This window comes from Oxyura jamaicensis, chromosome 2 (genome assembly GCF_011077185.1).
Source record: "Oxyura jamaicensis isolate SHBP4307 breed ruddy duck chromosome 2, BPBGC_Ojam_1.0, whole genome shotgun sequence".
Classification (NCBI taxonomy): Eukaryota; Metazoa; Chordata; class Aves; order Anseriformes; family Anatidae; genus Oxyura; species Oxyura jamaicensis.
The window spans coordinates 67,028,756-67,038,313 of NC_048894.1; the positions used below are offsets into that span (position 1 = coordinate 67,028,756).

The following is a 9,558-nucleotide window of genomic DNA, read 5'->3' on the forward strand; positions in this document are numbered from 1 at the left end:
CTTATGGAAAGTACTGTACTCAGAGGACTCAGAAGTGCAGAATAATTTTAACTTGGAATAGACATCCATAGGCATCTAATTCAGCCTTGTGCTCAAAACAAGGCCAGCTTTAAAGTCTGATTGTGTTGCTCAGAAACTTGTCTGGTAACATTTCAAAAATCTTCAAGTGTTCTGATTTCACAGTCTCTCTGGGTCCTGCTCCAGCACTTAACCAGTCTCCTGGTAGATATTTAATATATTTTTTTAGACCTTACATACAGGTTGAAGTTTCCCTTGTTGCATCATGTGATGTGTTTTAGACTTGCATCATGCATTGCCGAGAGGAGTCTGGCTCCATCTTACCTACAATTTCACATTAAGTAGCTGCAGAGAGCAAAGTGATCTTCCATTACCTTCTCTCTTTCTGGCTGAACAAACTGAGCTCCCTCAGCCTTTCTTCTTATGTTCCAGTTCCAATCACCTCAGTGATCCCCCAGTGAACTTGCACCAGTACATCAACAACTGGTTTATACTGGAGGGGACTGCAAGGAAATAGACAGATGATTTTCTAGATACTGTTTCATTTCTAGATACTGTTTCATGAGTTTCACTGCCAGAGAGAGGGAAACAATTGTTTCCATCAACTCAGCCCAGTATTCAGTTATCTGTCACTCCCGAAGGAGCACTACGGATTCATACCCATCAAGTCCTTTTCTGCAAAGCTGTTTTTTCCAACTGCTGCACTGGTTATTCCAATCTTACATTAAGAAACATGTTTATATTGTGAATTTTGTGAGATTTCTGCTGCTTGTCAAGGTCACACTGAAGGGCAGCCCTGCCTGCCTTCACATTGATCATACTGGTTCACAGCCACCTGTGACCTTGCTGAAGTGTTCTCTAGCCCCTTATCCAGGCTGTTGCTGAAAACGAACTGCATCCCAGTATCAACAATTCAAAGATGTTACTCATAACTGGCCACCAGTTAGGTTCAGAATACTACTCTTGAGGCTGACAATCCTTCATTTTTGTTCAGCCATCTTGTAGTCCACACTTGCAACCCATACTTTCTCGGTTTGGCTTCAAATATATCAAGAGAAACCACATTAAAAGTCTTGCAAAAGTCAAGGTATGCAACATCCACTGCTCTTATCTTGTTCTTAGAGCCAGTCATGGCACCACAGAAAGTATTTAGAGACTGTTTATAGTCAGCATATCCATCATCAACCTGTAACATTTAATGGGATAGAGGTGAGACCAACCAGCCTGTAGCCCTTCTCACCTTTTCTGAAGAAGGGAGGAACATTCACCGTCCATGCAGTCATAAAGCCACCTGTTTTGACTTGCAATTCTTTTTCCTTTCACAGCTCTGAAGTACTTGAACCCAGGTTACTTAGTCCTAACTGTGCACACCCTCGATCTGAAAATTGCTGCCTTAATTAAAGTGGTGCCTCCTTTCTACATTCCCCCCCACCCCACCCCCCCCAGTGTTCTCTATTGTTGAACACCTATTAATGTCTTTCCAACTACAAAGATGATCATGCCCTCCCCGATGGCTAATTGCCTTCTGGGGTATATATTTATCAGAAAGAAAGCTGCAGAGTCCAATATCTTCTGCATAGTACAGGACCAAATACAGGGAATATATGGGATCTTGGGACAGGACAGTCTCTCACTGCACTGGAAATTTCTTAAGAGTTATGGTAATCTAGCGGAACTGACTGTTTTTTATTAAGCCTATGATGAAAGCCTAAGACACACAACAGACAAAAATACTACCCATATTCTAAAATAAAAATAATAAAAGCAGAAGAATGTCCATCAATGCTATTTCTGTGTTCAACTTATTCAGAAAGGAAAAAAAAAAAAAAAAAAAAAGAGATCACATAGTTCTACAGATAATTTTATAATGATGCAGAGCTAAGTACAAAAGTGCAGAACACTGCTGGCTTATTTTTATGGCAGCCCCTGGAAAAGAATGAAACATGATCGTTTTCACCAGAAACTTAGTACTTTGGGGAAAGCAGAATTACAAGAGTCATGTCCTGATAAATGACTTCTCTCCAGCCGAATGTTTTCCTTTAATGTTATAAGACTTGCATAGAAGCCCCTCTCACTTATTATAAAACCTTGGAGAAAGCTCTGTTTTCACAGCCAGCTTTCATACATGAATCACATCTGCCTTCCTTGCTATAAATGCTGTCACCTATTCAAGCAGGCTCACATTTTTTCAGTCTTAAAAAATGTTATGTTTTTATAAAGACTAGATTTTTTTATTTTAATAAAAAAGATTCATGTTGCAATAATGCCTTATGTGAAAAAGCAATATTTGAAATACATAATTCAAATATATTGAAGGTTGTCTCCTGCGGCTTCTACTAAGATAGCTGACTGACTTTCTGTCCCTGACATCCAATAACCCTTTCAATGGTCAGCAACTAAACATATTTGTTACCTACCATTACAATAAATCCTGCAATTAAAATTGAAATTCTACTGGTTTCAAAACAAACAAATAAGAAATTACATTTCTTGGAGTATTGTTTCTAAGGAAAAAGAAGAAAATTTTCACTGTACAATCTTAAATTGTTACAATAGACATTCACCTGGTGTAACCTAAAAAAAATATAATTCAGGAAAGAACACACATCTATTGCCAAGGCTGTTATAAGGAAAGGTTTTTGAAAGAATACTTGGCACATGGGGAAATGATAAGGTTCGTTAATTGAGAGGGAGTATTAGGCTTTCTTGGACAGTACAGATGTAGAGAGGACTTAATTATTTAAAAGGTTGTAAAAAGAACTCAATCTCTATTACATCCAATTTGCTTCCCTTTAAATTTGCCAGCAGGTATGACAAGGAAAAGATATTGAAACTTACAGAAAGATCCTAAAACATGAGGATGAGTCTATTCTTTAGAAAGACTGTCACAAGAGAAAGAACCATGAGTAACAGTGAAATCAGGTGTATGCATCTAGGATTTTTTTTCTCCCAGCATCCTTTAAAAAGGAAAAAACTTGCCATTTTATTATCAATAGACAGCAATGGGAGGTACAATTTAAAATTAAAATTTATAGGAAATAGTTACTAAATACAAGGAGGTATTTATAATGTGATATACTTTGAAGTTTCTATCTGTAAGTAAGAATATGACATTCTATCCTCATACAGCTTTTCTCAATTTCTCACATGAAATCTAGTCAAGAGCTTTATACATCTTCTCTTTATTCTTACTTCTGATATTGATGCAACTCCACTTCTTTAAACAGTAATGCAAGGCAGGATTTTTGGTGCTGCCTTTGTAGACTTGGAACTATTTTTTCCCTTCTCCATGCTTCTCTAATCTCAGATTGAATTAGATACTTTCCTTTGTTCTCACTGCCACAGCTCCATCTGTCTCCACTTCACATATGCCCTGTACTTGCACAGTGTCTCTTTTACACTGTCATACCTCGTGCTGCTCTGACCACGTGTATCACATGGATTTCCTGAAATTTTACAATTTCCCTTCCAAATTCACCTCTCATTTCCACATTAGGATTTCTAGCTCTGTATTCCCCTCCTCCCTCCTGCCCCCAGAAAAGCAAACACCACTTAATGCTATATTCAGCTACAGATATCACTAATTTAGGAGTCCATATGTCATAAGAAACAATTAGATTAATCACCCTATGCATCTAATAAACATCATTTTGGAAAATGAGATGAGTTCCTTTAAAACATTTTAAATGTGCAGGCTAATCACACTACTGCAAGTAACATAACACTTAGCTTTCATAATTAGTGAGAGCTATGGAGAGCTATGTACTGAATAATACAGTCTTACTGACCATCTTTTGTATCTGCAAAAAAAAGTCTAGCTGCTTTTCTAGGTAATTTATAGCCCTTGCTTCAATCATCCTTTTTTTTTAAAAAAAAGAAAAATAAAAAAAGTTACTGGATCTTTTTGAGGTAGGTCCTGTTCCATGCAGGATAACTTTATGAACACCTAACCGTATCAGTGAATAGCTGGTATTTTGAATACTCATACAAAGACAGAAAAACAGATTTAAAGGTCCCAGGACCTTTTTTTTTTTTTTTTTTTTTTTAAATCAAATAATACAGCAAGTGTATTTTAAAGCAACCTCTCGTATATGTGCTCACACATGAATATGTGCCAATATGCACTTATATAAATCCTTCCTCAGTGAAGGGAGAGAGAGTCTAAAATTTTCCATCAGTTTTTCTCTGCCAGCTGGCTGGGTGAGCTGAGGACAGCAGCAAACATATAAAGACTTTTAATACTTTAGAGACCTGTCATTTTGAGGATACACTTTTCATTGCAGTATTCTAAGACCCAGAAATGAGATAGGCCTTCGTGCATCCAGCAGTCAGAGCAACAGCACTTCAGCAGAACAACCTCATCCCTGAGTTGTCTGTTAGCTCCAGTGAATCCCAATTCTCACAAGGAAATTGAAAAATTTCCCCATGCATTTGTTTGCATAAAAGTCATGGGTGGTTCTAGATTAAGTAGGAGAAGCTAATAACAAATCAGGGCTTAAGTTTACCACAATTCCTTTTAAAGTATAATTAGGAGACAAGACCATAGGCTTGCCCACAGGACCACCACAGTCTGAAGATTTCATCCAGGTCATGAAGAGCACAATTAAACTGCAAAGTGAGATCATAACAAAGACCTTGGAGCTAGTTCGGACAACCCTTGTTCCTAAAATAATGCAACTGTACCTTTGTAGTGCAACGCCCCAAGCAAAGAAGAACTGTTGAAAGGCACCAATATGAAAACGTAGACATACCTATTTCAGCACCAGTTTAGAATCTGACACATCACTGCACCAATCTGCACGGACTTCACTGCTGCAAGTCACACTATCTCAGGCATGACCATTGCTTGCATAGCATAGGCACACTGAGAAAACTCTAGTATGTATGACACACAGAATTAGAGCTAAATCTCTTAAATGAAGCAAAAGAGAAAATCATCACGACTTCCAGAGAACCAAGCTGTTTGGTATGTTTGGTTTGTCCAAGGCAGTTTCCTAGAAATGCACCCACCTTTCTGCATGGAACTGATGGCAGCTGAAAGAGAGTCTGTGACTAGAACTTGGAAGGTCAATGGTTGGGGTAACACTGGCTGTCAACTGAGGTTAAGCTTCAGGTTGTTAGTTGAATTCATTTTAAATTGTTCTAAAGGCCCTCCTGTAGTGGGTTTATGTGGCAAAGTTTTGGTAGCAGGGGGCCATAGGGGTGGCTTCTGTGAGAAGGATCTAGAAGCTGCCCCATGTTTGGTAAGGACCCCACTGCTGACCAGAGCTGAGCCAATAAGTGATGCTGTTTGCGCCTCTGTGAGAGCATATTTAAGATATGAAAAGAAACGCTGCGCCACTCAGCAGCTGGGAGAGTGAGAGGAGTGAGGAACAGCCTTGCAGGCACCAAGGTCAGTGAAGAAGGAGGGGGAGAGGTGCTCCAGGCGCCGGAGCAGAAGTCCCCTGCGGCCTGTGCTGAGGACCATGGTGAAGCAGGATGTCCCCCTGCAGCCCATGGAGTACCACGGTGGAGCAGGGTTCCACGCTGCAGCCCGTGGAGGAGACCACAGTGGAGCAGGTGGCCCTGCACTGACGGAGACTGCGGCCTGTGGAAGACCCCTGCCGGAGCAGATTCCAGGCCGGACCTGCAGCCCGTGGAGAGGAGACCACGCAGGAGCAGGTGACCTGGCAGGAGCTGCTGCCCGTGGGGGACCCAGGTTGGAGCAGTTTGCTCCTGAGGGATGGACCCCATGGTACGGACCCATATCTGGAGCAGTTCTTGAAGAGCTGCTGTCTGTGGGAAGCCCACGCTGGATCAGTTCAGCAAGGACTGCATCCCGTGGGTGGGACCCCACAGCACAGGGGACGAGAGTGACCGAGAAGGAGCGGCAGAGAAGAATTTCTATAGGCTGACCATAACCCCCATTCCCCCGTTCCCCTGTGCCGCTTGGGGGGGAGGAGGTGGAAGAGGGTGGATGGGGGGGGGAAGGTGCTTTTGGTTTCTTTCCTTTGTTTCTCACTTCTCTAGCTCGTTTGTAATAGGCAATAAATCTTACTGTCTCCCTATGCTGAGTCTGTTTTGCCCATCACAATAATTACTGCGCGATCTCCTTGTCCTTATCTCAACCCTTGAGCCCCTTTCATCGTATTTTCTCCCTGTCCCTCTTTGAGGAGGGGGAGTGAGAGAGTGGTTGTGGTGGAGCTTGGTCGCCCACCCAAGCAAAACCATCACACCTCCTTTCTCATTTAATCAGGTGGTTTCAAATAGATTTCAGCAAATTCTTCAGAGGACATTTACATCCATTGGTAAAGCAAACAATTTGCAATTTTCTTCTAAGATTTACTTATGCTCCCTTGTGCTGAGCACAGTTAATAATTCTGAATAAAAAGTGCTCTACTTCTAAAAACATGGCACAATGGAGTCTCAACAGACAACACACAAAACTATAGCATCACATCTCCTGAACTTCCAACAAACCCGAACGAAAGCCCTAACCTCACATACCATAATGCATGAGACACCAGCCTGTCACATGATTGCCACCTCTGAATAATCAAAGCTTTAGGTCAGTGCAAACACCAGTAGGGTTACAGCCATGGAGCACTAATTTGCTTAGTTAAGGTCTGCTTCCAGTGTTTGACCTAGGTTGTTTTGAAGATTAGTACCCCTAGATGAAATTGCATTTTGTTTTGAAGGGTTTGGAGAGGTTGCTCATGAAAAGCCAGTTAAAGCAGTTACTATGACATGCTACTGAGTAGGAGACATCCTAGAAGCTTGGCCTCTTCCAGGTTTTAAGTGTAAGTATAGGTTATCAGGAAAATGGTGAGGCTGTCTCCAAGACAGCAGACATCTGAGAAAACAGGTACATAGGAGATAAGTTCAGTAATGATGTGGCTTACAGATTTGGTTTACATCCATCTTATGGGTGCTCAGCTGAACTAATAAGCCTGCCCATTGTACTCTCTATTTTGAAAGCCGCTGCCTAGTACTGTCCTCCAGATCTGTTTTCTGGGAGGTGATAGAAGAGGGTTTAAGCCTCGTCAGCCAAAGGATGGAACTGACACCAAGTCTCCCACATTCTGGGCTTGTGCTATAACCACTGAGCTACTATATAGGAAAGCACAAACACTCCTTCAGGAATACTTTTTCATTAAATGTAGCTCAATTCTATCAGTAGGTTTTATATTTGCACTGAGCATATCTCCCTGATAAAGCACATAGGAAGATGAATTCATAATTTGAGGAATGCAGCTTTTCACCTTTGCCAGCTGATCTACAGTTAGGGCAAAGAAATAGATCAAATGACTCCCTCCAAGTTCCCAGTTCTATGACTGAGGAAAGTTCATTACACAACTGACCCACTGAATTCACATTGCCTTTATCCAATATACTTTGTGGGTTTTGCTTCAGAGTCCAACATTTAGGTTCAAAGTTTGAAACACCCCTTCATTTTTCTATGTGATGCAAACAAATACGCCCAACAGTACAAGCCTAGCGTTTGATAGACTTCAGAATGTATTGGTATTTCCAGGGTAGGCAGTACCAGTGAACACAATATACAGGCAAAAAAAGACGTATTTCTTCTAGGTTACCTCATCTGGGTTAAACATGTTTTAATGGAAATTTTCAAACAGTCGGAAACATGTTGATAGCTGCCTGCTAGGCAACCCCAAGAAAAGAATGCTTTTGTAGAGTTGACCTCAAAGCTACAGTGAGCTTGGGGATCACAATGCTTATGTCTTACCAGGGACAGATTTTCTATCAAATAGTTTGGGTTTTGTTTGCTTGGTTTTGCATGGAAGATACCCACTTAATGCTAAAAAGAACCAACCTTTTCCCTGAAGACAAAACGCAGTTGTGGTGAGTGAGGACAATACAGGTCAGGTCCATAATCTGTCACTCCACTCTCATTGTCAACTACAAGGCAAGCCAATGCAGGAATAGCATTTCTCTACTCCACATCAGACCCTTAAAAAAAAAAAAAAAAAAAAAAAAAAGAGGACAAATTCTTCATATACACACAAATGATGTAAATAAGTAAAACAAATAAGTAAATGTTTGTTTATTTGTACTTTTCCCAGGGATTCATTCCTGCAGCCCAAGCTGCACATGTAGCTCTGAAAGTCCTGTTGTCAATACTATCACATATCCAAAAATGCACATTCAATCCCTGGGTCTCTATATGTAGGAAAATGTATACGCAGTTGCACAAACACCTGGACAAAATGTGCATCACATTTGTTTTTTGCAAAACCTATTAAAAAAAAAAAAAAGATTAAAAGATCACAATTCAGCAAGGTAGCAAAAGGCATGGAGAGTGTTGGGGGAGAGAGAATCCTTTGGTACTGTTGGACAGCTGCTATTAAGACAAAGAATTAGCAACAATGTCAAGTATTTCATTGCTTATTCCCTGTACACAGATACTTGTTACTTAGAGGAAATTAAAAGAAAATCCTACACACCATAGAGTCTGTTCAATATACCTGTGAACATCTAACATCAGACACATTGCTCCTATCCACGGTGGTATAAAAAAAAAAAAAAAAAAAAAATCTATTTCAAAAGTCAAGAACAGGATGGTGACAGAGAGCTGATGTTTCCTGGTACCATGGAAGGATTTTGAGAGATTAAATACATTTGTAGGTTTTGAAATTGGGTGGGAAATACAAATGGTAGCTTTCATGTGACAATATATCTGGGCAGAGATAACACTGACACCCATTGTTCAGGGAACAGAGAAGAGCTGAGATAAATAATTTCCTTTAGAAATGCCTTTAAAATCTTTCCAAAAGCAAAACATTCTTCTAAAGCCTCTATTGCTTTATTCATTTATGTCTGCCTTCTGCTTATTGCATCATTTTGCAGGGTCTAGCCTTTGCCACCTTCTCCTAGTTCATACTACAGAGGATTACCTGGTTTCTGTTTTTATCTTCTGTAGTTTCACAATACAATCAAAGCAGAGAAGTTGTTTCATCAGCATCAACATGATTTGTTACATCAAGTGTCCCTAACGATCAGTATTCAGATTCCCAAAACTCCTGAAGCCAGGAAGATCAAAAGAGAGAACAGGAAAGGAGGAGTAAGAGGAAAGTAATTTTGCTCAAAATCAGGAAAATTTTCAAAAAAAAAACCCACAGACTTGGTCTACCTTTTACCTTGCAACTGTTACATTAACTGACAGTTATTTTCTCAGCAAGACTGTTGTGAGATTTCTGCAGTGTCTTGCAGTGGATGGGGTGGAAATGGCAATAAAAAAATATTCATTTGCATGTAAGAAATATTAGTAAAATGTAACCTAAAAATCATGATTTTTTTTTCCTATCAAAAGGCAATAACATGCCCTCCCCATTAAATAAGATATCAAGTTTAATTCTTTTCAATCAGTTTAAAGAGAAACACCATAGTCATTCTATTTCTATAGTTATAAAACTGATACAGAGACAAAATTTGAGCCCAGAAAATAAAATCCTATGGACAATTTCATTTCCTAGAGGAAAGATTTTGATACAGTACATTTCCACTTATTTCCATTTCCTCATGCTCTGCCATAACATCTCC

General features: G+C 40.0%; 1 long non-coding RNA gene across 1 annotated transcript in view; it reads right to left on the reverse strand.

Moving 5' to 3' along the window:
• Positions 1 to 9,034, reverse strand: part of LOC118162539 — a 104,870-nt gene extending 95,836 nt beyond the window's left edge. Inside the window, exon 1 of the long non-coding RNA XR_004748503.1 lies at positions 8,913 to 9,034. This is a non-coding gene — a long non-coding RNA (uncharacterized LOC118162539). The remainder of the gene's footprint in view (positions 1 to 8,912) is intronic.
• Between the last annotated feature and the right edge of the window lie 524 nt (positions 9,035 to 9,558).